The sequence below is a fragment of the Equus przewalskii genome, chromosome 10 (assembly GCF_037783145.1).
Source record: "Equus przewalskii isolate Varuska chromosome 10, EquPr2, whole genome shotgun sequence".
NCBI lineage: Eukaryota > Metazoa > Chordata > Mammalia > Perissodactyla > Equidae > Equus > Equus przewalskii.
Window position 1 is genome coordinate 19691145 of NC_091840.1, and position 27633 is coordinate 19718777.

General features: G+C 53.2%; 1 long non-coding RNA gene across 15 annotated transcripts; it reads right to left on the reverse strand.

Annotated features, from left to right (window-relative positions):
* Nucleotides 1-3007: 3007 nt before the first annotated feature.
* LOC103566457 (uncharacterized) lies at nucleotides 3008-26645 on the reverse strand. Of its 15 annotated transcripts, none has more exons than XR_011523321.1 (8): nucleotides 26202-26311; nucleotides 24112-24294; nucleotides 22920-23876; nucleotides 8658-8787; nucleotides 7339-7398; nucleotides 7007-7047; nucleotides 5704-5842; nucleotides 3638-4238 (listed from the first exon to the last, which is right to left on the reverse strand). It is a non-coding gene; the product is annotated as an uncharacterized lncRNA (long non-coding RNA). The 15 variants fall into 15 exon arrangements; XR_011523319.1 differs by having other exon boundaries at nucleotides 3640-4238; nucleotides 8658-8869; nucleotides 24112-24164; nucleotides 26202-26416; XR_011523320.1 differs by having other exon boundaries at nucleotides 3640-4238; nucleotides 8658-8869; nucleotides 24112-24202; nucleotides 26202-26372.
* Between the last annotated feature and the right edge of the window lie 988 nt (nucleotides 26646-27633).

Here is a 27633-nt window from a genome sequence, read left to right on the forward strand (position 1 = left end):
CAGGGCTTTCTCAGACATCATCCCATCTAATCCTCACCAGGGGGCGGGGCTAAACTAAGGGGCTAAGGGCCAGGGAGAGGCAGGCCTGCCTGTATCACAGAGAAGCTGCCATCTAGCTGGGTGTGAGAGCTGAGTAGATGGACTGACTCAAGGGGGTAGAAAAAAGAGCAAGGTGCTCCAGGCAGAAGGGACAGCGTGTATAAAGGCATGGAGACATGAGAAAGGCAGAGGTGCTCAGGCCATCAAGGCTTCTTGGGGTGACTGGAATGTAGGGAACAAAGACGGCTATTGCAGTGGTCCACAGCAGAGATGAGGAGGCCTTGAATAACACAGTGAAAACAGCTAATATGTCTAAAACATAGTAAATGCCAAGCTTTATACGAGGCCCATTACATTCATTATCTCCTTGATTCTTCACAATAGCTGTATAAGGCAAGCACTGTTTTTATTTTGAGGAGGAAGAAACTGAGGATCAGAGAAGTTTAGTGACTTGCTCAAGATCACACAGCTAGGAAATTGGTAGACCCCGGACTTGAACCAAAGCCCATGAGTCAATCACTGATGGCGCCAGAAGGAAGAGGAGCACTCCATGCCCTGCCGGATCCTGATCTCCCCCAAGACTGTACCTTTTTGCAGGATTCCCTATCACCTCCCTCTCCCAGCCATGGATGGTAACCTCCATTGTTCGTGGGGTGTGGCTCGTCTTAGCCTTGCTCTAGCAGGTTGCTTCAGGGAGCCCACAGCAGAACCAGCTCCTTTGCACCTGCGTATTAAAAATCTAGTTTCCTCTTCCTATGTCTCGGTTCTGCATTCAGGGGAAAGGAACTGCCCACAGACTCTTCGTGGGTAGGGGGAATTCTTGAAAGGAGAAAATACAGCCTCCCACTTTGGCTGGATCCTTTCAAGGCACGTTCAGACAGAGGGACGGGTGCGAGGGCATCTGTTGTGGTGGTTTCACGCTCCAGCTCTGGTGCTAGGTTGTTGGGTTTGAACCCCAGCCACCCCATTTAATGGTCATGTGACCGTGGGCAAGTTATTGAACCTCTCTGTGCCCAGTTTCCTCATTTGTAAAACAGAGAATAACCCCTCATAGGGGTTGGGAGGATTGGAGAAGATGGTTTATAAAAGTATCCAGCATGTAGTGAGTACTAAAAAAAAAAATGCAATTTGATAGGGGAAAAAAGCAGTTTTGTTCCATTTAACACACACCCTGTGATTGTCCCCTGGATCCCACACTGTGCTGTAGGCTGGGGTAGGTGAGACCTCTCAGAGTTGCAGCCAGGGTGGCAGGTGGGACAACAAGCTCCTGGCCACACAGAGCATGGCCAGAGCCATGAGAGCAAAGCTTGTAAGGACCAGAGGAAGGAGAGGTCTGCCCTGGTTGAGGAATCCACGTTATTCTTTGATAATGTGGAATTTGGTCCAGCTTTCGAGAATGTGTAGGATTGTAAAAGCTTGATGGAGAGACATCATTCCAGGTGGAAGAAAAAGCAGAAGCCAAAGTATGGAGGTAAGAGTGGGGGAGCTGTTTCACACATCAGAACAACCTCTGGACATCTGACAACCTCTCAAACTCTTCAATGTTGTGACTACAAGCCCTCCCTCCCGGCGCATCCTGACAGCCGTCTGTTTCCCACACAGAAGGATCAGAAAGAAGATCCCCACACTGGTCCGCTGGTCCTGTGAGTTGGGCAAGGGTGGCTTTCCCTCCATTCTGAGGTTTTCCCACCCCCTTGTTCCCCCCACCACCAGACATTGGCATGAGAGCCCACAGCACAGCCCTGAATGCCAATGTCTTGTCCTGCCCTGGAAAAGTCCAGATAGGGGGCTGAAGAAAGGAAGCTATTTCTTAGGAGAGGTGTGGATTCAAGTCCCAAGTCTGCTACTCACTAGTTGGGTGAACTTAGGTAAGTGAGTGAATGGCTCTGACCATTGGTTTCCTGGTCTAGAAAATGGGGATAGTAATAATCGTGCCCAGTATCCACTCCCCAGCACCCGAATTTGCCCTCATCACTGTTTGTATCGTCTTAAGGAATAGGAAATCCAGGGGCCTGCCTTTTGGGAACTCTTCTTGCTGCCTCCCCCTTCTGGAGCCAAGGGGGCTCTACAACTCAACCATGGTCTTGAGTGGGGACCGAGAGGTGGGCGAGGGGATCAGATTGTTCCTTCCCTTGGGGGTACCTGGGAGGGCATGATGAGGAATTCAAGCTCCTTAGGCTTGCTGGCGTTCACTGAGTCCTGTCCGCTCTAAGCCTCTTCTCCAGCCTTCCTCTCCATTCACTGAGCTCCCCCTCACCCTTCCAATAAATTCCCAGTTTGCTTAGGTGAGCTGGAATCCAGGTTTATGGCTTGCAATCAAACAGTCCTCCCAATACAGCACTTCTGTCCAATGAACAGGTTTGTTGTAGAGCTTAAAGATGACTGAACGTGACTGGCACATCGCACGGGCACCAGAGACGGTCATTGTCACTATTAATAGTCTCAGTTGATCTTCACAACAACCCATGTGTGAGGCTGGTAGTATACCCATTCAACAGATGAGGAAACAGGGGCTCAAAAGAGATTAAATGGCCCTCCTGAGTTCCCTCCCCAAACAGCAGAGCAGGGACTCAATCCCACATGTGTCTCATGGCAATGTCCCTAAGCCACACATTGTCCACACTGCCCCAGGGCTCCTTCTGTGCTGGTGGCACCTCGGCAAAGTGTCGCCCGTCAGCTGAAACCACATTGCCTTCCAGAATGCCTGCGGCAGCTCAGGTATTGGGCCAGCAAAGCAGGGCAGGACCCAAGAATGTCGCCCTGGGGGGCGTCCCAGCCCTCCACGTGAGCGTCCTCCATCCCAGGGCTTGTCCGTGCTGTCTCAGATAAGACTTTGGAAACCTCAACCCCTAATTAGTGCCTGGCACAGGGCACCCAGTGGTTTGCGGGTGGCTTGTATTGGCTCGCACAGTCTTCACAGGACATGGGTCTGGGCTAAATTTAAGCACTGTCACAGACAATTTAACAGTTTTCTGCGGGGGGGTAATTTAATGGTAAACCATAATTACCGATACAACTGATACCTTAATTTCCAAAACAATCTGTGGAGGTGTGTGGAATTCAAATCAGTCCAATTAGAATTCCATCTTCTCATAATAAAATACAGCATAATTGCTAATTGCCCCCTGGCTCACAATATTTTAAGGCAGAAAGTTGGTTTTGTTTTTTAATATGGCTTTTATTTTAAAGTGTTTGTTTTCAATTTTGGACCATCACCCGTGAGAGGGAAAGGATGTCTGTACCCCGGGCTCCAGTGGGGGCTCAGTGCGTCTCTTCTTGGCAAGAGCAAGGGGCCTGGGAGAGGGCGAGCCATGCACGGGGCTCCACTGAGGCCAGAGGTCAGCTCTTAGCAAGGCCAGGAGAAGCTCTGTTGATACGAGCCACTGGAGTTTGAGGGCACTTTTGAGGCGACAACGCATTCTGATGAGCACTAGAGTCAGACATGCAGACGGCCAGAGGCAAACCACCGGCAAGTTATTTTACCTCTGTATGACTCAGTTTCCTGATCTGTAAAATGGGTGTAATCATTGACCTTCCTCGTGGGGTTGTTATGAAGATCGACACAGTGCCTGGCACACAGTGAACACTCCAGAAACGGTGGCTGTTATTATCATAAATTCGTTTGTTTATTCACTCAGCAATTATATACTGAGCACTGTGCGGCCGGGCATGGGCTCAGGTGCTGGGATGCAAGAGTGAGGGCGCTGGATCAACCCCCCACCTCTGTGTCACGCCCATTCTAGTGGGCAGGAAACAAATGAAGGTGAAAAATAATCCGCCCGCTGCGAGAGGGATGGGCTGTGGGTCCCATGGTGTGATCCGGGAAGACCTCTCTGAGGAGGTGGCATCTGAGTCTATGGACCCTGGGAAGCTGAATTTACAGATAAGGAAACTGGGCAGCTTGCACATGCTGCGAAAGTTCGGGAAAGACGAGATGGGAGGGACAATCTAGGAGGAAAGGTGCCAGCGGTCAGGCAGCAAATGCCACGGAGAAGTCCGGGAAGCTGAGGGGCTGGAATCTCAGCTCTCTCCTTCAGGCTGGAAGGCACCCTCCAGCAACAGAGGTTGCAGCAGAGGAGAAAGTGCTCAGGCAGTGGCGTTGGAGAGACTTGGCTTCAGATCCTGGCCCTGGACCAACTTGCTGTGCAGCCTGAGACAACAGCTTCACCTCTCCCTGGTGGCATCTTCTCCCCTGTAAACTGAGACCAAAAAAAAACTTATGCCACAGGGTCATTGACAAGGGTTGTGTGGGATCATGGGTGTCAAGAGCTTGGTAGATACTGGGCACTCCAGAAGTTCCAAGTCTGTTCCCCTAGTGAAACTCAGGCCCAGAGAGGGGAAGTGATGGGCCCAAAGTCACACAGCAAGGAGAGTAGGCAGAGTTTGGCCCAGTGTTCTCACTGACGGCTGTCTTCCTGATAGCCAGGAGGCAGCTTCTTCAGTGGCCAGGCAGAGGGTCTTTACAGGGCAGTTGTTGATGGGCAGCAGGCCAGAGAGGAAGTTTCAAAGGAGAGAGGATGAGGGTCAAGCAGAGAGGCAGCCCAATTTGATGTGTGCCTGAGTTAGTAAGAAATAAGCCACCCCGACATCGAATTCAGGCTTTCATTTATTCTCAACTGCTGAGCATGTTGGAGACCCCCGGGAGGAGCAGAGCCATCTTCTGGGGATGGGGTAGGTTGGAGGGGTGAGGGGACTAGTCTGGACTGGAGACATATTGCTCCCGGACGACCCCCTTCTGCTGAGAAGCCCTCTGGCATTCCCAGACAGGCCCCGCCTACGCATCTGACAAATCCCACTTCCCAGCTGAGATCCAAGGGGCCTGCAAGATTAAAAACCTGGTCACCCACTGGTTATGGGGCAAATGGCTCCTGTTACAAGAGGGCTCCAGGGGCCTGGGAACCCAGCGAGGGGTGGGCAGGCGCCTGCTGACACCGTCTTATCCTGGGCCAGGGCCATTCACTGCCCACATGGAGGTGGGGGCCTGGGGGGCCCACCTGAGCCCCCTGCACCTCGGCAGTCATTACCACTCTTTGGCTGGCCACTGCCCAGACCACCCCGTGGATGGGAATTGGGGTCCAGGCCGAACAGGGCTTGGCTTGCTGCTCAGGGGCCCCCCTTCCCACGACTGAGGCCTGGGGGAGGGGCTTTGGGGGGTGTATTCAGACTTCTAGCAGCCTATGGGAGAAGCAGCGAGATTCAAGGACGGGGTCCCTAGAAACAGGCTGGGAAGGCTCTTGGGGCTTAATTCACACTTTTCAACCAAGGCTCCCCCCCCACCCAGCTCCCATGCCCTCAGAGGCCTTCTGCATATAATTTTAGACTCCTGGAGTCCTTAATTCATAACCTCTGTAATGGCAGGTGTAACTGGGACAGCGAACAAGTACAATTCCTAGTATCATCAAAACACAGCTTTATTTTTGTCTCCCACCTTCCTTTAAATTTTCTTCAGTGAGAATAATCTCTCCTGTTTCTGAATGAAAACTCCCGGAGGCCCATGACTTTCCCGTGAATTCACTTTAAGTCACAAACAAAGTCTCAGTTCAGACTCTGGAATTTCTGGGCTCTATGCAATGTTACCGTAGCAAGAATGGTCCCTTAGACTAACGATAACTAAAATAAGACAATATCTACATTTGTATTCTGACACAATTATTATTTACTCACTCATTCCGCAAACTCTGACCCAGGGTCCATATGTGGTTGACGGTGGGAAGGCTCCAGAGTTATAGAAGGCAGCTTGTCTGGATGTTCGAAAACCTGTGCTCAGTCACCCATCTCACATGACCAGAAGCTCAGTGACACCCTGGAAGAGGAGAAACCCATTTCTATCTCTGTTTGGGCAACAGTCAGGAGGCATGGTGCTTTACAGTCTAGAGAACATCTCTGAAGACCCCATCTCACTTAACCTTCAGCAGTACCCATTTTACTGATGGGGAAACTGAGCCTCAGCGAGATTAACTAACGTGACTGATGATGCTCAGTAAGTAAGTGGCAAAGTTCAGACTCTAGCCAAAGCCTTCCAGCCCCAACTTTGGAGCTTTCTGCTTCACCACCAGCCGCTCATGCCTTTAGGGCCATGATCTGACTCTCTTTTGTTACCTGTGTGGGAGCAGAGTGAGGAGGGGAATCTGCACTCTGAGAACTAACCAGAGAGGAAGGGCGGGCAGGCTAGATCCCCCATCACCAGAAAGCAGCCGGGGCTCAGACCATCTATCACTGTGGCCAGGAAAGCCAGAAGGTGAAAGGCAGCTTTTAATCCCCAAAACTTAGGAAACCACATAAGCTCTAGAGTGCTGTGATGTTATTGGTGAGAGGAAGAATGTAGGGGAAAAGTAAGATTTGGAATTGTTAGAAGGAGTGAAAACGATTTGGAAGTTGAGGGGAACAACACAACAGCTGCGCGGCTCCTGGCTCACCTTCAGCCTCTCAGTTGCCCCAACATTAGGAGAGATTTTCTTTTCCCAGGAGCTCAGAGAGAAGTCCCAGAGCAGATCCTCATTGGCTCTGAAGGGTCATGTGTCCTTCCCTAAACCAATCACTATAGCAGGGGATTCGTGCCCTGATTGGCCAGGCCCAGGTCACATGTTTGGTCCGAGGCGAGGCAAGCGGGGGGGGGGGGGGGGGGGTCAACTGCCACTGAACTGCGGTAATGCAGATAGGGAAAGGTGTGTTGCCAGAAGAAGGGGGGAGGGGAAATGGGAAATTAGATAAGAAAGAGGGCTTTGTAGAACAGAGTAAGGATTTCTACTTTTTAAATGGGCAGTAGGAGCTAATGCCTGCTTTTACACAGAGAAAAGATCTTATCCACGTGGGGTGCAGGCAGGTCAATCAGACAGCAGTTACATTGTTGCTACTGGTGACTTTTACTCATTAGGTGTCAACTATACATACATAGTATCTACTAGTGTAAATTACTTAGCCATAAGGCATAATGATTAAGAGAGTAAGACCTGGTTCTGTCACTTACCAATGACTTTGAGGAAGTTCTCTGTGCCTCAGTTTCCTCATCTGCAAAATGAGTATAATAACAGCTGTTGCTAGGTTTGCTCTGCAGATTAAATGCATTTATACACATAGGCGCTTGAAGCAGGGTTAGCCCGAGTGTTTGCTTTGGTTCCGGGAGCCAGGACACCTCCCTGACGAGGCTGGCCTGGCAGCAGCAGCCTGAGCAGTGGCCCGCTTGCCCGCTGCCCTCTGCAGCCTCCCTTGGCTGACAAACAGGAAGGGGGCAGGGCTGCCTGGGTGCCCCTGCCCGCCCCCGCGGCCCCGTGTCTGGCCCCAACCCTCCTCTCTACTCACGGCTGCGGTGAACTTGGATGTGCTGCATGCACCGCAAGCCACAGTCCGTCACAAATTGCCCTGTGGTGAGCAGAAAGCACATTTATAATTGATGAAATCAGGGGGCGATGGCTCATCGCTGAGATGTTTAGTAAACAAGACCCTGGCCTGGGGTGGGGGTGGGGGCCCCCGTGATGCTCAAGAGAGCACAAGGGACAGAATAAGGGGGCCCCAGCTCCCCACCCCCAGAGAGTGCTTAAAAGGCCCCACCTGTCAGCTTTTGTTTTTACTGATTTTGAAAATTTTAGTCTTATAGAAAAGTCGCGAGAATATTATAAACTCCCATACACCTATCACCTAAATTCACCCATTCTTAACATTTTGCCACATTTGCTTAAGTTCGTTCTCACTATATGTATGTATATTTAAGATAATAATATACACGTTATTAGTCTGTCTCTTACTTTGCTGAATCGTTTGAGAGTAAGTTGCGGAGATCATGACCTTCCCCCCAAATATTTCAAGGACGTCCTCTTCCCTTCCGACAGGAGAATGAGCAACGTCAGGAAACTGAATGGCAACACAATACTAGGATCTAACATACAGTCCGTTTTCAAATTCCACCAGTTGTCCAATATCATCCTTTATAGCAACTTTTTTTTCAATCCAGCTGGACACACTCTTCATTAGTTAGCGTTCCAGGGTGTTGGCTCCCTTGGCCCCCCACCCCGCTGCCGGCCAGGACTCTGCAGTCAGTAAGAGGGATAAAGCTGTGGTTAGGTCAGAAAGCAAGGCCAATCTTGGGATGACAAGTGGGGCCAGATGTAAGAGCTGGCTAAGTTTGAGGTGCCCTGGAAGCTTCTTCCAGAGGGTCCCGGGGGATGGTAGTTCAGGTGAACAGAAGAAGGGGCACACAGGTTCTGGAAGGTACTGGGAGCCCAAGGCAGACAGGAGGCTCCCACGCCTTGTGTTACAGCAGCAGATCCCTGGGCCCAGAGGGGTGGGGTAGGAGAGCTGCGCTAGGGAGATGGGGAGACAGCCCCTTTCAGGCACAGGAGCTGGGAGGGGAAAGACAGCCTTGTCATCCACATGCCAAGTGGTTAGTTTGTATAGTCACCTAATAAGTGTTTACTGCACCCTTGTGAAGTACGGAGAACTATCCAGGTGCTGGAGATAAAGCTGGGCTACAGCCCTAACTTCATGGGGTTTATGTGCTATTGGGGGAGGTAATCCTTTGGATTATTGTTACGAAAATAGTCAATCCCTTAGCCACCCCGCCCCACTCAGACATTCGCACACCTGTTATGGGGGAGATCCTTTCCCACTGCACTGTAACAGACCTGGCCATGACGCTGCTTTGGCAGTAGGATGTTAGCACCGTGTCATGAGCACCCTCAAATGTGCTGTGAGGGTCGGCCTGGCTTTTCAGTTCCTGCCGTTTTCCATGAGAAGCATGTGCCCCAGGAGCCGCTAGTCCAAGGAGAATGAAGAAACACTTGGAGCAGACCTGCACCCAAGCCACAGCCTGGAGCTGCACTGCCCTGGCTCACCCCTGGACTTATAAATAAGAAAAATAAATGCTTGTTATTTTAAGTCCCTGAGTATTGGGATGGTTTGTTACACAGCATTATTTCAGCAATAGCTGACCAAGATGGGTAGAGGCAGAAACTAACCAAGTCAACCAATAAATGTACCATGGCAGGTGGTGAAGGGAACAGGAAGACAAGGAAAGCTGGAGGAGGGGAAGAGAGCGTGGGTGCTCTTGTAGATAGGGTAGCCGCGAGATACGGCAGCCACGGAAGGTGCTCCGAAAAGGGAGCAGAGATCTGAAGGAAGTCGAGAATGAGTCATGTGGTTATCTAGGCTAGGGAATTTCAGGCAGAGGAAATAGCGAGTGCAAAAGTCCTGAGGCAGGAACAAGCTTCACGTAGGAGCGAGCCTGTGTGGCTGGAGCAGGAGCCAGCAGGGGACAGGGCGGGGGTGACAGACGGCTCAGGGAGGAGGCTGGGGCTAGATCCTTTGGGAAGGACATGGAATTTTATTTGCATCATCTAGTATAACTTGTTCCTAGCTGTCTCATGAAACAGCCCAAGAACAGAGGCAGAGTGGGGGTGGAGGGGGTCACTGGCTGAGCCCCCTGGTTTAGGATCTGTAAGGACAGGGCCAGTGTCGGCTGCAGTCGTGCTGGGGCCCCAGGGCCTCTCCCAGCCCTCATCCCCCTGCTTTTCCTGGAGGTTGTCCCCACCTTGTCTCCAGTCGTGCTGGGGCCCCAGGGCCTCTCCCAGCCCTCATCCCCCTGCTTTTCCTGGAGGTTGTCCCCACCTTGTCTCCGTGACCCTTCCCTAGCTTTACTCCCCTCCCACTTCTCCAACACCCTCACTGCTTTCTCTGCTCCGCCCTCCTCACTGGACCTTCCCCGACACTAGCCCTCAGCTTTCTGCTCCTCCCTGTCAGCCCCAACTTGGCCCTTGAGGTGGGATAACTCCCAGCTCTCCAGCCCCGTTCTGTCCCTGGGACTTTGAGCATTCCACCAATAATGCCCTGCTTAGACATGTCCCCTGGGATGGCCTGTGGTCCTCTCACACTGGACTTGGCTTAAACTGAGCCTGTCACCAGGGAGTGGCTCTCAGAGGACTATCTGAGACCTAGGAGCTTCATAGACCCCTCCTGGGCCCATTCTAGTTCACAGTCAGCACTGGCTGGGCCACTGGCCCCATTTTCCTAAAATGCTGATTTCAAAATGTCACTCCTGGGCCCCTGCCTTGGGTGGCTGCTCTTCCTCCTGGGATGAAGGAGCCCTCCTGGGCCCGGCACTGAGGGGCTTCTCCGGTTGGGTCTCAGCTCACTCAGGTAACCGTCCCCTCCAGTCTAGATAGATCTCTCCCTCCCGGCCCCAGCCTCAGGCACACTTTGCACCCAGGTCTTTGCTTTGCACTGCAGTCTGAGGGCCCTGCATTACTGAGAGCCTACTGTGTGCAAGGTACTGTCCATGGTGCTGGAGTGCAGAGGTGCACCCGGCAGACCCCTGTCCTCATGGAGCCCGCAGTCCCCAGAGCCCCCTAGGGTGCTTCCACTGCCCCCCCTGCACTTCTCCTTCCTACCCCTCCCTCACGTCTGGGCCACTCAGGGCCTCAGTGACCAGTGCGTCTCTGTCATTTGGCCATTTGGCACTAAGCATATCTTGCCTTGTGTCTGATTATTATTTTTTTTCTGCTTTATCTCTCCAAACCCCCCAGTACACAGTTGTGTATTTTAGTTGTGGGTCCTTCTAGTTGTGGCATGTGGGATGCCGCCTCAGCATGGCCTGATGAGCGGTGCCATGTCCACATCCAGGATTTGAACCGGCGAAACCCTGAGCTGCGGAAGTGGAGCATGAGAACTTAACCACTCGGTCATGGGGCTGGCCCCTGATTATTTTTTTAGATGAAGATTTCCTTTTTTTTAATTGTAAAGTAATACATACTCATTGTGGAAAATAAGAAAAATACAGAAAAGAAAGAGGGAAAAAATAACAGAATATTTAAGGCTTCCCTTAAAAAAAGGTGTCTCCAGGTGCTCCCCTTACCATCCTTACCCAGCAGAGGAAAGCAGCCTGACTTCCCCAGTGGGAGATGAGGCCGGCGTGGGGGACGCCAGAAACTTGGGCACAGGTTACAGTGCAAATGACCTAATCAGAGCCTTTGCTGAGAGTGGGAAGAATTTTCTGGGGTGGGGAGAAGAGAGAACATAAGAGAATCGAGTTCTTAGTGGAAACTGGGTTGGGGGGCACAGAGGGAAAAGCCAGAGTCTGGGGGGTGGCAAGTCCAAGAGAGCAGGTTAGAGTGGAGAGCGGAGCCCTGAAAAGGTGCCAGGGGCCCCGGCTCCTTGCCCATATACTGAACTGACCGAGTGTTGGTCTTCTCTGAGATGCTGTTTCCCCAGGCGAATGAGCATCGCCACGCTTGGCTTCCCTTGTGGAGTCATGGGGAGGAACAAATGCCACAAAAACCCTTCGTGAACTGTGGCACCCGGCACAAATGCGAGGGCGTGCTGCTCTCCTGGGCAAGGCCCTGGTCTGTGCCCGCATCCCAGTCTGGGTACTGAGCCTCTGGAGGACAAGGAGCGCTTTTATTCCTATTTCTCCTCTGTGTGCCCTAGTGCCCAGCCCTGGGCAGGGAGGGCACACAAACACATTTATTATGCCCCTGTGTTAGACACCCTGTGGGGGGCTCACACATATGGCTAGAAGACCCTGGGCGCTCAGATCCACCCTCTATGCAGATGGGGAAGATCAAGCTTCACAAAGGCGATTTGACATTCTTAGGTAGTGACAGAGCCAGCACTCAGCCCCTGAGGAAGGCTGGAGGGAGGGAATGAACGAAGTGAAATGGGGCAGCAACCAGCAGGATGCAGAGCTGATCCGTGGTGAATCTTAACTCTGCTCAGTGCCATAGCTGCGTGGCTGTCTGTCACGGGCTCTCAGGGATCTCCAAGGGGCACGGAGGCAGCCCCCTGGTGTGCAGGGTGTCGGGGGCAGACCCCAGGGCCCAGGTGTGGGCACGTCCTGGCGGGCCTTGCTGAGGGCTGCGCTGCTCTGCCACCCTGCTCCAGGAGCTCCAGCCTCTCCCCAGGGTGCTGGACACCACTCCCAGCCACTCTGGCCCAATTTCTTACGGGCTGCTCCAGGATGGCAGCCTCCCAGCACGGCTATGAATAGCCTCTCTGCTGGGCCCAGACAGCCAGTTGGCAAACACTGTAATTTGCTGAAAAGTTTGGAATGTGTCTAAAAATGAAGAAGGCAAATGAGACCAGCCTTGAGGGGGTGCGACCAGCTTATCCACTTCAGAGGGGGGCCGAGCCTCTCTTGTGTCCCTCACTCTTTACCTCTCTCCCATTCCAACGTCTTTACAAGGGCACTGCAGGCAAGTGTCGGACAGAGGGAACAAATGTGAGTCTAGGAAGTAAATATTATCATTTCCACCGACAGGGCCACCTCCTGTATTGGCCTCACCCCTGACCTTCCTGTAGGAAGAAGGACAGCCCATTGCTTAACCCTTTCTGGGCCTGTTAGCTAAATTGAAGAGGATGAGATGGGCACGTAAGGACAATGACAGCCAGAAGGAAACCCCCCAAATAATTTCATCCATCTCCCCCAGTTTGAAAATGAAAGTGATTTGACAAAGGCCAAACAGCAAGTTGCAGCAGAACCAGATTTAGGCTGAGGTCCCTGGGCTCCCAGTTTGGTGCCCAAGTCTCAGACTCATGCCCTCCTGAGAGAGGCCATCTCTCTTAGGGACTGAGGAAGGGTTCTGTGGCTCTCTAATTACACTGAGGATTCACATCTGACAACGCTTTTCTTTTTTTCATTTTTTGAAGATTAGCCCTGAGCTAACATCCACTGCCAATCCTCCTCTTTTCCTCTTTTTTTGCTGGGAAGACTGGCCCTGAGCCAACATCCATGCCCATCTTCCTCTACTTTACATGTGGGATGCCTGCCCCAGCATGGCTTGACAAGTGGTGCATAGGTCCCCACCTGGGATCTGAACTGGCAAACCCCAGGCTGCCGAAGAAGAACATGTGAACTTAACCGCTGCGCCACCAGGCCGGCGCCCTGACAATGCTTTCCTGATGTTCTGGTCTGATCCTCACTTGCACCCTGGACGCATAGCTACTTTTCTCCTCAAACCCCAGGATAGAGACTCATCCTCACCCACCAGCCAGAGAAACGCTGAGGTGGAACTCACTATGCTATCCCCAAGCCAGGATCAGGGCTTTTCCCAACACCAGGCAGAACTCACTGCCTGAAAAGCCATCTTTTATTGTTCTTTGTGCCGTCTTCTGGGGTTTGGATTTTTCTGTAAGGGAAGAATCAGAGCATTGAAAACAGTGGTAGACTGGGAATCAGGAATTCTGAGACGGGGCCCCAGAGCCAGCGCTATCTCGCTATGCGAACTTGGGCCAGCCACTTCCCTCCATGGAGCTCAGCTAACCCATATGTGAAAGGGTAATATCAACAGAAGCTTCCGTTTATGGAGGACATAGCCACATGCCTCACCTGCGCTCATCTCTGTCCTCATAGCAACTGTTTGCACAAGATAGATTCTTATTGCATTTTACAGATGAAGAAACTGAGGCAGAGAGAGTAGATAACTTGTTTGAAACCACATCATTTATTTAAAAGTTTGAAGCCCACTGCGCCAGAGGTTCTTGAGGTCCCTTTCAGCCCTAATAATTCTGCCTTTGGTGATTCCAAACACAGTAGGAACTAGTAATAGCTCAGTGGGAGCTCCCAGCTCTTGTCTGCCGAGAGGCTTTGTGTGAGGCAGGGGTGGGCAGGGAGTGGGCACAGTTCACATCCCTCCAGAAGCTGTACATCAGGAAGGAGCCAGGATGCCACGGCCTTGGCCCATCAGCAAAGGCCGCATCTCTCTCTGCTCTGCAGAAGCCACCTGCCTCCCCGCAGGGCCACCCAGTGGGGAATTGTGGCTAAAAAGCGACATCTCGTGGCCAGTTTTAGAACTGCACCCCAGCCAAACTCCAGCCTGTTTCCAGGGCAGCTGGAGAGGACAGTGAAGAATGCCGGGAAACATTATATTATAGACTTGGATGGTTATCTAAATTATTTGTAGAGTTTTTAAAACACACGGGTGCCAGGGCCTGAGCCCAGACCTAGAGAACCAGAACCTCAAGGAGTGGGAGCGGGGAATCTGTGTTTTTTAGGCCCTGGTGATTCCGTGGCAGCCTGGCGGAGAACCCCAAGTACAGATGGCTTTTAAGGGGGTGCCGGGGTGCTGGTCAGAAGAACTTCTCAGTTGCAGCACCTCCAACTGGTGTTTCACTTCTGTGTGAGCTACCGGAACTTTCCAGGCAGCTGACAAAACTAAATCCATTAGGCATTATTTACAAAAGGAAATACAGCTGCGCTTAAGTTTGATTTGTCCTTTATTAGGAAATAAAATGGCAGCTGGTAGAAAAATATTAACATCAAAATGGAATCGGTCATTTTAGATCAATGTCAGTGAAATTTAGTCCACGGGTAGAGAATACGGGAGTCATTTTTTTCCCTTTAATGCGATGGTTCTCCGCTGGGGCGATTTTGCCCCCCAGGGGACGTTTGACAACGTCTGGAGACATCTTTTGGTTGTCACAGGAGGTGGGTGCTACTGGCATCTAGTGAGCAGAGGCCAGGGATGCTGTTGAACATCCTGCAATACTCAGGACAGCCTCCCACGACAAAGAATGATCCAGTCCAAATGCCAATACTGATGAGGCTCGGGGCCCTGGGAGCACAAAGGGCTCCCATCTTCAGGTCCCCTGAGGGTGGGGACTCTGACTCCTTCGTCCCCCGACTGGGGCCTGGCAAGGGCAGGTTCTCAGCGTACACTAAATGACAGGAGTGCAGGCAGGGGTACTTTGAGGGAACATATTTGCCATGGACACATTTCAAAACCAGAAGATTTACACAGTTCTGGGTACACATCTACACGACACAGACTTCCTAAAGCTGGAAATCTCATCCTCTAGCTGGGCAGTGCCCACCTGGGCCAAATGCCACCTGGGAATGGGGTAGAGTGGACTGATAAGGAGAGTTCAGACCCAGGATAAAACAGGTTCAACTCTCAGGTCCTCCAAGCTGTGTGACCTTGGGCAAGTCACACAACTTCTCTGGGCCTTAGTCTTCCTCTGTAAAGTGAGGCTAACACACCTCCTCACAGGTTGTGGTGAGGGTTAAATGGCACCATGTGCATAAAATGCTTAGCCTGGAGCCCGGCCCTGTACGTGCTCATTAAATGTTAGCTATCATTGGCGTTACTATTATTCCTGTCTGGACTGGTTGTGTGGCTGCTGCACTGCCCAAGACAAGCTATCACCCACCTTGTATTTGAACATGAGGAATATCGAAGCATGAGGAATGCAGCAGACAGAGGCAGGAGGTCCTGGATCCAGTGCGAACCTCTGAGGGAAGGGCCTGGGAATGCACATTCGTAATAAACTCCCAGGTTGGATAAATTGGGCAATCTGGCTTTAGTAGAAAGACTTTGGAGTTAGGCTGCCTGGGTTCAAATCCAGACTCTGCTGCTTACTAATTGGGTGATGTTAGGCCAGTTACTTAACCTCTCTGTGCCTCAGTTTCCCCAGCTGTTGGAACCTGCCTGGCACCACTCAGGCATCTGGGGGGACTCAGTAAATGGCAGCTCCTCCCCTCCCTTCTCCAGCTCTGAGAAGTGGGGATTTTCACCTTCATCTCCCATACAAGTCCTGTCTCCGTCCCAGCATTTCCCTTGGAGTCATCCTTTCTCTCCGCCTCCACTGGCCCGAGGCGGGTGTAGTTGTCTCCCACTGGCCCCCCCAGGGGCTTCCCAGACTCTCCTGCCCACCGCCCCGGTGAGTCCTTCAAACACCAGCGACAGCAGACTCCCCACTGCGGTTTCCAGTTTTCAAAGCCCCTTTCCCGTCCTTTATCTGTTGATTCTTCCCGAGCATCCTGAAGCCTCGTCGTCAGATCTCCCTTAAGCACACAAGCCTGAATCTGAGGCCTGGGGCAGCCACACTGTCCAAGCCACAAAGCAAGAAAACGGGAGCATCTGTGCAGCTTTCTCCTGCGACCTGTGGCCTCTCGGTTCCTCCCTCAGCCCCTAGTCAGGGTCTCGCCCTGCCCTCCCCTGCTCAGGAAGCTGCTCCGGCTCCCCAGCAATCACGTCCAGGTGTGCAGGCCTGGCTTCAAGGCCCACAACCTGGAACCACTTTCCCTTCCACCTGTATTTCCCCGCCTTTCCCAACACCCAGCGGGGCTCTCCTCCGTCTGTCTCACCCGCCCTGCCTCCCTGCTTGCATTCAGGCTGTTCCCCTGCAGAGCACCCCCTGGAGAGGAAGATAACACTGCGGCGGATGGAGGTGGTCCTCTGCATGGGCCCCTGGCCCCCTGGCGGTGGGTCCCCTTCACAACACCCTCCAAACACCCAGGCCTGGCCCCACTCCCTCAGCCCCTACCAGCCCCTCCTCCTCCGGGAAGCCTCCTTGCCCTTGGTTTAGCATCCACAGCCTCTCATGGGCTCCTCTTCTGCCCCTCTCTCACCTGTTGTTTGCCCTTTCTGCATCTCTGTCTCCATCAGCCACATGCGAGCTCTGTGTCTCTGAGCAAGTGGCCTCAGAGGCTTTGACGTGGGAGTGAAATAATCAGAGCCACTCTTGGGGGGGGCAGGCCCATGGTGCAGTGGTTAAGTCCTGCGTGCTCTGCTTTGGCAGCCCAGGTTCGCGGGCGTGGATCCTGGGCACTGACCTACACCGCTGGTCAAGCCATGCTGTGATGGCGTCTCACATACAAAATAGAGGAAGACTGGTATAGATGTTAGCTCAGGGACAAACTTCCTCAAGCAAAAAAAAAAAAAAGAGGAAGATTGGCAACAGATGTTAATAAATGTTAGCTTAGAGTGAATCTTCCTCACCAAAAAAAAAAAAAAAGAACCACTCTGGGGTCAGGAGGGCCAATTGGAAGTGGGGGTTGGTGGGAGGAGGACAAGGGGCCTGGGGCACTCACTACATGTCACCCTCATGCCATCCTCTCACGGCACAGGGACAGATATTTTGGCCCACATCTTAAGAAACTGGAGGCCTGAGAGGCAGTGCTGGAACCCACGAGCAGCCCTCTCTGCCTTCAATGCCTGAGCTTGGCCCTCAGGCCCATGGTTCTCAGCCCCAGAGGCACAACAGAATCATGGGGGCCCTTCAGACACCCCAAGTCCCAGGCTGCACCCAGAGCCTTTTGGGGTGGGACCCAGGCAACAGCAATTTTAAGGTCCCCAGGGGATTCTGGTGTGCAGCCAAGGGGGAGGACAGACACTAAGGGCTGAGACAGCACTTTGCAAACCGCCGCTTCACGTCACAGCGCAGCTACACATCCCCCCGAGCCTGTCTCCTCATCTGCGAAACGGGATGGTCGCGGTTCCCTGAGCTCAAGAGTTGAACTGCTTCCCTGATCACCATTGCCCCCTGCCCCGCGCCGCACCCCTGGCTCCCGTCACCCTGCTCTTTCTGCCAAGGCCCTTCTCACCGAGAAGGTACTATATATCTTCCTTGTTTATGAAATTCGTGCTTTCTTGCTGGACACTCCCTGCCTCCGCTAGAGCATCCTCCACCTGAGGGCCAGGGCCTTCATCTTTGCTTCGTTGTGTCTTCCCTGCATCCCAAGCACCAAGCAACACACACAGCACTTTGCACACAGTAAGTACTCGACAAATATTTGTTGAACGAACGAATGATTGAATGAATGAATCCTGTACCTGGCACCACGGCAGGCCTCTATGAAATGTCGCTGGTGTCACTGCTGTGGCTGTGGCCGTGGTCCGCAGCCTTCCAGCCTCACCTGCTCACCTCCTGAGCTGTTCACAAACCCAAGGCCACCCAAAGTCAACCTGAACGTTTCTTTCCGCTGGAAACACGCCTCTGTGCCGCGCACCGCGGGGCCTCCCCTCCTGCCTGTTCCCCTCGGCCACACGGTGCCCGCGCACCAGCCAGGGGAAGCGGCAAAGTTTCAAGATTTCATTTGTAATTCTTTGCAGATGAAATGTCAGAAATATTGGAAAGGCAGAGTCATAAATCTGATCCTAATATAGCATGGAGCTTATTAATGAAGAATAAATCAGTGAGGGGAGCCTCCCCGGAGCGCTCGGCGGGCCTGCGGGGACGATGGCATATTTATGTGCGAGCGTATTGGGTCTTCTGCTTCCTCTGATATATGGCCAAGGCGGATTTGTCAGGGCACTAGCCTTAACATCAACCAATTATATTTTTTTCTAGTGAAAATTAATCTATTCTATAGAAATATCCTAAGCATTTATTGGATTAGGACCACATCCAAATGGAGAAGATTAAACACACACGCTCCACACACAGCACACACCATGGTGGGACTCTGGCAGGTCCTGAAATGGAGCGACTATACACTCTCCCCCAGGACGCTCCCCCACTGAAAAACTCAGGTTGAAAGAGCTGGAGGGACCCACCCTCATCGCACAGGTGGAGAAACCAAGGTCCCAGAGAGGGGACGTGCCTTCCTCATGGTCACCCAGACTGCTAAGGCTCATGTGAGACGGGAACCCCAAAAGACGTCCACGTCCTAATCCCCAGATTGCCCCGATGTGAATATGTGACCTCACCCGGCAAAAGAGACTCTCCAGGTGTGATTAATGAAGGAGATTAAGATGTGGAGATTATCCTGGACGGTCCACTCTGATCAAAAGCGTCCTTATAAAGGAAAGAGGGAGGCAGGACAGTCAGAGGAAGAGGGGCGAGGATAGAACAGAGGCCAGAACGATGTGGGGCCACGGGCCAAGGAATGCAGTGGCCTCTGGAAGCTGGAAAAAGCAAGGAAGGAGAGATTCCCTTAAAGCTTCCAGAAGGAACAACGCAGCTTGGCTGACGCCGTGATTTCAGGACTGCTGACCTCCAGAACTGTCAGATATTAAATGTGCGTTGTTTTAAGCCACTAAACTGGTGGTGACCTGTTACAGCAGCAAGAGGAAACTAACACGGTGCTAGAAGTTTTGTCACAGGAAACTGCACCTGGCAGTGTCTGCGGACAGTGCTAGAGAGGGGCCCCCTGCCCCCGAGGGTCTCCCCAGGTCACCCCTGGCGTCAGGTGGCTCCTCCTGTCCCGAGGCCATGGGCCCGTTGCCTCCCCCCTGCGCTTCCCTTGTTGGTGGCTCTCCCCTTTCATGCCGGGCTGCAGTGCGGTCTGCTCCCGTTTTCTTGGTTCCTCACCTGCAGTTTTTCTGAAGCCTGACCCCACTCCCCACCAAGGGTTATTACTGCACCCTCACGGCCCCCATCCCCTCCTCTCAAGGACCGTCGTACCTCTGAGAGCTAAGGAAACAGAGACCCCGTCCAGGGCATTTCCCCTGCAGCCTCTCCTGTTCTCAGCCGCCATCCCCCCCACCCCTCATGGCCTCAGAGAGCAGGGCCACCCCTTCTCCATGCCGCTTTGGGGGCCTGCTCCAGTCTAGCGATTCCTCTCTCCACCCCTGGGCCTCAGGGACAGAGGTGCGGTTCAGAGAACCCCCAGGCGGCACGATGGGGGAGCAGACCCAAAAGGACGGGAGGAGGGAAGGAGGCCCTTGTGCAAAAGAGGCCGCAGGGGCTGTGGCAAGTCGTTCTTGTTCTCGAAGGCTGGCCAGTGGCCGCTCGCCTGGCTGGCGGCTTATTAAAGTGCATATTCCCAAACACCCCTGTCGCCCCATAAACGACCCCTGGCCAGAGCAGAACCTCTGAGGGTGGGCCCGGGAACCTGCAGTTTATCACGCTCCCCGATGTGTCCTCTACACGGAAATTAGAGAAAAGGCCGTGAAGTCAGCACCCTGGGGCCAAACCCTCCTGGTGTGAGGAAGGTATTGAAAATCTTGAGCCCCAGTGTCTCTTCCAGAAAGTGGGGGCACCCTGATATGCACATGGCAGGAATTACGAGGATTGACATGAATACATAAAGCACAGAGGCCAAGGCTGTGGGTGCCCTGCCCCCCTCCCCGGAGCACCATCGTCTTGGAGCCCGAAGGACCTAGCTTCTGACAGCCTGTGAGCCTGGAAGCACCAGAGGATGAGGCCCACCCCACTCGGCAGGCTCGCCCGCCCCATAACAGGATGGAGTGGGTGCATAAATACCCCGGCTCCCTCGTCCTTCAGGCAGGATCACTCTGAGGCCACCCAAGTCACCAAGCGAGGTGGAGCCCCAGCCACCCACAGGGTAACGCCTAACGACACACCCTTTGTGAGTTGTCCTCCCTTCTATGCCTCACTCCCCCACTCTCCTACTGGAGTTGTGTGTGAGCATTTCTTAAATAAATGCCTTGCCTTTGAATCCTTGTCTCAAGTCAGCTTCTGGGGGACCCCAGGCTAAGACAAGCCCTAATGCGGGGTCTGGCAGCCAGGAAGTGACCGTTCTTTCCTCTCCTCCCCTTTGCCTCTCAGTGCAGAGAGCAGGTCAGCCCAGACCAGGTGAAGTCACCACAGGGCCCTGGGTTGTGCTGTGGCCTGGAGGGGCATGTGCAACTGCTGTTGTCCAGGGAGCAGCAATGATGGACCCCACCCGGCTGGAAGAAGGCCATCGTGGTCCCAGGGAGGCCAACCCACCCTTTCCTTTCCTAGTTTCCCAATATCTGCTGGCTGGGGAGCAGAGCTGTATTCCCAAATCCAATAAGCCCATCGCCCCTAATCCCAAACCCCTCGGTCTGAAATCGCCCCCGGCCGCCCCCAGCTCTTACCCCAGCTCCTTTTCCTGGGTCCTCCCGCAAAGCAGACTCTCCTCAGAGACAGCGCCATGCCAAGCCCAGCCCAGCGGCCTGGCGCCCCACCCCCCCACGAATTCTAGCCCCCAGGGGCACTGAAGTCACCTCCCAGAGAAATCCCTATGATTTCATCTTCTATTTAATCTTTATTTCGCCTCATACTTTTTAAAACTTCAAATAATTTCTCATTTGTAGTAACTAGGAAGCCATAAATCGCCCCTTTATGTCTGAGGAAAATCAATTGTTATTTGACATTTTACCTTAATATTCCCGACTTCCTTCAACTGTAATAAAGCTTCCATCTGCCTTTTATTTTACAGGCAATTAGTAAGTCACCTTTTAAAAATTTCTGCACATTTTCTATCAAATGAATGCCAGGATCGAAAGAGGAGAGCTGTTTTATGGGATTGAACTTACCGAGTAGAAGGGGTTTATCTGTAGCCTTCGAGGTACCAACACTCATTAATGGGTTTTATTGATTCGGGGGCTTTTTAACCCTTAGCAATAATACAGGTGTCACCTGCCTGTGGCACTTGGGAGGGGGTGGGCATGCTGGGAGGGGCCTGGAGAAGCCCACCCGGTTCTGAGCTCTGGGCCCAAGCTGGAAAAGTAAAGAAATGAGTTCTAACCCTTTGAAATGTGATCGCTCCTGGCCCAAGTGCTCCCAGAGGTAAATCACAGCCCAGACACCCTCTTTTTCCCTAGAGAGAAAGTTTTTTTTCTTTTTCTCTCAAGTTACCCAGGGGAATGTGACACTGTTGCCCTCCTCCGACGAGATCAAAAGAAAGAGGCCTGGTCTTAGGGTCGGAGGACCTGGGTGTGGTTCCCAGATCGCCTCTTTGAGCCCCGGGACCTTGGGCAGGTCAGCGAGGAATTTCTGAGGCTCAGTTTCCCCAGCTGTGAAGAGGAAAGAAAAATCTCTTCCCTCCTCCCTCCCAGGGCTACCGGGGTCTGCCCAGCAGACCAGGTTTGTGAGAAACGCTTGGAAGACTGTGTGAGGCATAAGAAACTATGAAAGGAACCAACAGGGACTATGGTCACGAGTAGGAATCTCAGTCCACGCACTCCAGAATGGCACCTTCCTTGCTCTTCTGGAACACATCCTAGTCTGTTCTGCACCTGGTTCCACAGGGCTGGCGGGACTTGGGTCCCAGCCTTTCCCCAGCAGGTTCTCCAGCAGCCGCAGAGCCCCTTCCTGCAGGCCGCCGTCCCACCCCAGCCCGGGAGGCCTTTCTGGGTCCAGACAGCGGGGCTGGAAGCTTTAGAGCCGTCAGCAAGAGACGAGAGGCCAGTAGGTGAGGACAGGGTCCAGGATGAGGGTAGGTAAGACAGCAACAGCCTTGCCATAGACACACAAGGCAGAAGGTACGGGAAATATTCACGGCAGAACCTAGGTGGCAGGTGTACAGGTGTTTACGATTCTTTCTACTTCACTATATGCTTGAACTTTTTCATGAAAATGTTGGAGGAAAACAAAGGCTCAGTCTGTGGGAAAGCTCCCGGGTGGGGGGTCCGCCTGGGATGAGAGAAGGGAACCAGTGTGAGCAGACGAGGAGGAAGGCAAGGGGCTTCTGCACCAGAGGAATCTGCTTGCAGGAACTGCTCCGTTATTTGTTGGCCCAGCGCAAAATGAAAATGCGGGGTCCCTTCTTCCTATGTTATTAAGAATATTAAGGGGCCGGCCCCATGGCCGAGTGGTTCAGTTCACACGTTCTGCCTCGGCGGCCCGGGTTTTGCTGGCTCGAATCCTGGGTGCGGACATGGCACCACTCGTCAGGCCACGTTGAGGTGGCGTCCCACATGCCACAGCAAGAAGGACCCATAACTAAGAAAAAAAATACAACTATTACTGGGGGGACTTGGGGAGAAAAAGCAGAAAAAAATAAGATTGGCAACAGTTGTTAGCTCAGGTGCCAATCTTCAAAAAAGAAAAAGAATGTCAAGACAGCCACAGCAGAGCATTACACCAGGCACAAGGCCCTTCTAAGGGCAGGGCCCTGTGTTCCTGTGCAGGTCACCCACCCGTGAAGCCAGCCCTCTCTGCTTGGGTGAGAGGTCCATTCTGACCAACCCCTTCCCACCCATCTCTCCATTTCTGATCTGAAAAGAACGATACTCTGAACCTAGCATCTGATGCAACTGAACAATAAGTGGGTAGGTGGGGGCCTTTTCTAATAATAATGAGTTAATTAATGCTTATGCAGCCCTCGCCATGTGCCAGGCACTGATTCAGCACTTGACATTGTAATTACTCACTTAATCCTCCCAACAACCCTATGAGATAGGACTATCATTACTCCCCTTTCACAGATGAGGAAACTGAGGCACAGAGAGGATAAGTCTTGCCTAAGATCTCAGAGCTGGCGAGTGGAAGAGAAAGCCTTGCTCCCAGGCAGCCTGGCTCCAGAGCCGTGCTCTTGATCACTCTGTTCGGCGGCCTCTCTGAAAAGATAACCAGGAAAAGCCCGACAGCAACGGCCCCCTGGCTGGAAGTTTTGCTGTCCCAGGAGGGCAACCTGCCCAGCATTTCTAGCTCAGTGTTTCTTACCTACAATGTCACCACACACCATCTTGAAGTATGTCATTGGTATCATATTACTCGTGTTAAAGTACCAAAGTCTGTGAATAATTGAACTTTTAAAAAAAAATTAGGGCAGATTCAAGCATTGTCACTTTCACTCGTTTGCAACACTCTGGGCTTTCCTGACTGCAGGAGAAAGGGCTGTGGACACAGCCAGCATGAGGGCCCTGCCCAGTCCCCAGTGTAGGTTACTGGGAGAATGGGGACCAGTGAATATCATCATAAGCTGTGGCAGGGCAGGAGAAGCAAGAGCTGCAGCTCTAACCTCATTAATATGGGATTGGACAAATGCTGAATTTTTCAAAAAGCAGTGCTTTCTGTTTTACCAGCTCCCTCTCTCAACCCAGCTGCCCCAGGGACACCACTGACACCTCGTGGCCACCAGTGGAATTGCAGGCCTACTGTCCTGGAGGGACCAGGCAGGATCTTCCTCCCATCTGCTAGCCAGGGAGCAGAGCTACTCCCCCGACTCCAATAATCCCATCTCCCCTAATCCCAAATCCCTCCATTTGAGATTGCCCCTAACCACTACCTTCTCGATCTCCCATCTTCCTTTCCTAGTTCCACAAACACAAAGCAAACCCACCATTTCCATTCTTCAGAGTCACCTCGCCTCTGAATCTTGAAGCCACCATACCAAAGCGTCTCAAGTGCAGTCACAGCAGGAAGCAGGAGATCAGCTGTGCTCAGGTGAGTCAAGAAGGCTCCCTAGGGAGGAGGCCCTGGAGGATGGGTAGGAATTGCCCAGGAAGACAAAAGGGGAAGGACACCCCAGGAAGAGGGGACGGAATTGAGCCCGGCTTTGTAAGAAAAGGACACAAGGCATGTTTTGTACCAGGATGCACTCTGCACTCTGTGTTTATCATTTCATTGCACCCTCACAAACAACCTTGCCAGGGAGCTATCATTGCTGACATTTTAAAATGAGGAAATTAAGATTCAGGAAGGCAAACTTACCTGTCTAAAGTGGTCAGATATGTCGGCGGCAAAGCCAGCTTGTCCCACGTGAGCTGTGGAGGGTTTGAGCTGGTACAGACTCGGAGGAATTCTAGGTCACCCAGGAAAACAGTCAACATGCAAGGCGGCTTTCAAGTGCAGCCACAGTGCTTGGCACCAAAGCCCGCCGGGTCCTCAGAGGCACTGCCAGGACAGACAAGGACCCCACGAGGCAGCTGGCACTGGCTGGGCTGAGCTCCCATGCGGCACAGAGAGGGCCGGAGAGAATGAGATTTACGAGGGCCACGGCCTCTCTGACTTAATGGTCAGCAGTTGAGCTATTTCATCTCATCACACGGTTTTGCCCAGAAATAGCTGCAAACCTTCACTCTAGGACGGCTTTCAGTCAGGAGACGGTGACCTGCGTATCTCCTAAATCATGTTAATGCCCGGGGCAGCCTGTGCCTCCTCCCTTTGCAGCATCTTCTGCCACCTGCCAGCCCTTTTCCAGTGCCGAGGAATGCAGAGGAGGGGCAGGAAGGCCACTCTAGTGTGGCCCAACTTGGGGTTGTCTGCCCACCCCAAAAGAGCTAGGCAAACTGTCGAGGAGCAGCAAATTGGCTTGCTCCCCCCCCCCCGCCAAGAAGTAACATAGATGCCCTCCCTCCCTCTCTGCTTCTCCCTCCCTCTCTTCTTCCCTATGCCCCTCTCTCCATCTCTCAGCCTCTCTTAGCTGTCCCTACTCACCCTCCAGGTCCTTCCTGGGTGGGACTGCTTGCTGAGCAGTTCAGATGAAGGCATGACCCCTTCCTCCCAGGGGACTCAGTCCTTGAATAAGACCCTCCAAAGACCTGTGTATAAGGGAGTTCCCTGTGTCCCCCTGAGCACTTCCCCCCAAGTACAAGTGTGGGAACTCCTGTCTACACCTGCCTAGGTGTCCCGGGGCTTGCCTTAGGGCTCTAGGGGTTCAGGTAACAGAGGGAGACAGAGCAGATGTCCCATCCTGGGTGCAGATTGGGTGCTCCAATGGCAGGACCCTGGGTACAGACTGTGAGACAGGCTCAGCGTGGGCATGGGCTGGTGATGACCGGCAAGTAGTGTCCTCACTGGCCCTCCCCACCGTCCACTCACCAGCCCTTCCTGCCTCAGGGAGGGGCTTTGGGAACCACAGCCCCAGGCCTGTCCAGGACCACCCCCCCAGCACCCCTGGCTTACCCCTCCTCCCTTCATTCTCCACTGGGGTCCCACCCCACATCTTTTTTCCTCTCCACAGAAAAAGCTCCTTCACTTTTCATTCACTATATATCTTGTTGGCCTATTAAAAGCCAGATCCAAATCACTAGGGACAGACACTTGCCCTTCTCTGAAAGCCGGGTGGCTGGGCGTCAAACCCTCCGGGGGAGGTGAGGCATTTGTGTCCTACCCTTTTGGAGTCATGCCCTCTCCTCACCCTCAACCCCCAGAATAAGCAGTAAATAAAAGGAAGAAAACGAAAACAGGTCAGTGTCCATCATAAAATAGAGGACGGCTCCTGACAGCCCCCAGAGGCCCCACCTGGGGAAGTACCACACCAGCCACCTCGCATCAACGTGTGGTTATCATTTTATCTTTATAAGGAGCCTTCTCAGACCTCATTTCTTTCACAGCCAACATATGAGATGGGCATTTTTTAATAATAGTTACCATTAAAAACCACCTACTTGGCCCAGCCCGGTGGCAGAGTGGTTAGGGTTCTGCACATTCTGCTTAGGTGGCCTGGATTCGCCCTCCAGATCCCAGGTGCAGACGTACTCCACCCACTAGCCACACCGTGGAGGTGTTCCACATACAAAGTAGAGGAAGATTGAAATGGATGTTAGCTCAGGGCTGGTCTTCCTCAAGCAAGAGGATTGGCAACGGATGTTTGCTCAGGGTGAATCTTCCTCAGCAAAACAAAACAAAACGAAAACCAGCAGTTCCTTCGTGCTGGGCGCTTTCCATATGTTCTCCTATGTAATCCTCACACCAAGCCTGAAAGGTAAGCACTATTATTCCCACTTCACAGGTAGGGCTCTGAGAGGTTAATTAGCTTGTCCCAGGTCATGCGGCTGAAAAGCAGCAAGGCAGAGTACCTGTCCAGGCGGGTCCTCATCCCCGTGGGACCGGTGGTCGCTTCCCGCTGATTCTGGGGTGTTGCCCACAGACCGAGGCCGGCGGGGCTGTCGTTCTGGGCTCGGCCGGCAGGGGGCGAGCGGAGGCTGTGGGTGGCCGTGGGCCTGGGGGTCGGCGGACCCGCCCTAAAGGCTGTCTTGCCTGGGCTCGCAGCGCCCAGAGCCCGGCTCCTCCCGCAGAAGCTGCTCTGGAGCCAAAATCCGTGGGCAAGGGCGGGCCAGGGCGTTTCTCTTGCATGCAGAAGCTGGGCGTGCCCCGGACAGCGCTGCCCGCACCCTGGGCGTGCGCAGGCTGGCTGCAGAAACACGGTGAGGAGGGGACCTTTCCCGGGGCCTGCCTCCTGGATTCTGGTCCCAGTCGGTGATGGAAAGGCTGAGGATTTCTCAGTGCCTCTGTTTCCCCATCTGTGAAATCGCAAGGTTAGCTCACGCCAGACTCCTGAGCCCCTAAAAGCAGAGAGTGTGGAGGAGGTGGGGGTCGTCCTCCGCCATTTCAGAAAACCCAAAGGAAGGGGCGCATCTACCCTCTGGAAGGCTGCCTGGAGTAAGCAAAGTGGCAAGGGGCGACCACCATGCAGATAGTGGTGGCCTCTGTGATCCAAAACCAAGAAATAGGGAAGAATTTAAATGCAAGTACATGCAACTTCTTTGGTAAATAAGAGGATCAAATCACCGAGTCCAGGGGAGTCCGGAGTCAGTGGCCAGCAGAGGTGGGATCCCCTTCCGGCTCTCCCAACCCTGCCAAGCTTTCCTCTGTGGCTTCCTTCTCTCCTCCCTAGGGAGAAATTGTCATGAGTCTCTTAAGCCTGGACGTTCTGTGTCCTCCCCACTGCCAAAGCCATCAAACCTAATTCCAGAAAACAGGGCTTTGTTCTCAGAGGAACGAAATGGGCTGAGGGTGAGGCCCCACAGGTCTGGCCTCCTCTGGAGGAAAATCGGGGTGCTTGGGACATCCCTGTGGCAGTGTCTTTTACCAGCCTCCCCTGGTCAAGGGGGGAATTCGCCGAGCAAACTCCTCCAGTGCAGGGAGAGACGACATGGGCCTGGAGGAGGCCATTCGTGTGGCCAGCAGTGGGGAGCCAGAGGGACTTTGTTGTGGCCTAGGACCCAGGAACAGGCACCACAGTACCCTCCTCTGGCAGAGGAAAGATGCAAATCCTCCAGTCACCCCGGGCACCCCTCACCAGACCCTGGGTCAGCCTCTGCATGGACTGCCCGGGCCTCAGAGCCTCCCTGGGAATCTTGCTCACCCCAGGGAAGCAGCAGCAGCTGGACTTTTTGAACTTTCACCTTGACCTTTCACTGCAGCATGACCCCTCAGAGGTGGGAGTGAGCGCAGAGGCACAAGGGGTGGGGGTCCCTGTCAGAGGAGAAAAGGTCTTCAAACAAGGAA